Consider the following 591-nt stretch of genomic DNA (forward strand, 5'->3'; position numbering starts at 1 on the left):
TAAAAGAGTATATATATACATGCACACACATATATTTATTCTTTTACTTGTTTCAGTCATTTGACTGCGGCCATGCTGTAGCACTGCATTTAGTCGAGCAAATCGACCTCAGGACTTATTCTTTGTAAGCCTAGTACTTATTCTATCGATAACTGTTACCAAACCGCTAAGTTACGGAGACGTAAACACACCAGCATCGGTTTTCAAGCGATGCTGAGGGGACAAACAAACACATACACACACATATGACGGGCTTCTTTCAGTTTCCCTCTACCTAATCCACTCAGAAGGCTTTGGCTGGTGTGTTTACGTCCCCGTAACTTACATATATATGTAGTGAAACTACCTACCGCCATTAGATACAAAACTGCTATCGCCATTCTTCTCATTTAAATATAAACAAACGCGAACGTAGGGGAAAACATTAACCTTGTCATCACGTGACTGATCATTATTCGAATCGGCAACTTCTTCGAACCTTTCCCGCCAGAACGCAAACTGACCAATCACGGCCCCTAATAAGGTCACGTGATAGAGTAAAATTCTGAAGCCATCGGGAGCCTGTAGTTTGTTATAAATAGCTTTAACTCA

At 40.9% G+C, this 591-nt stretch overlaps 1 protein-coding gene across 6 annotated transcripts in view; it reads right to left on the reverse strand.

Moving 5' to 3' along the window:
* The window catches only part of LOC106880637 (transmembrane protein 198), a 140,485-nt gene that overhangs the window by 94,233 nt on the left and 45,661 nt on the right, over window positions 1-591 (reverse strand). The window lies entirely within an intron of this gene.

This window comes from Octopus bimaculoides, chromosome 9, assembly GCF_001194135.2.
Source record: "Octopus bimaculoides isolate UCB-OBI-ISO-001 chromosome 9, ASM119413v2, whole genome shotgun sequence".
NCBI lineage: Eukaryota > Metazoa > Mollusca > Cephalopoda > Octopoda > Octopodidae > Octopus > Octopus bimaculoides.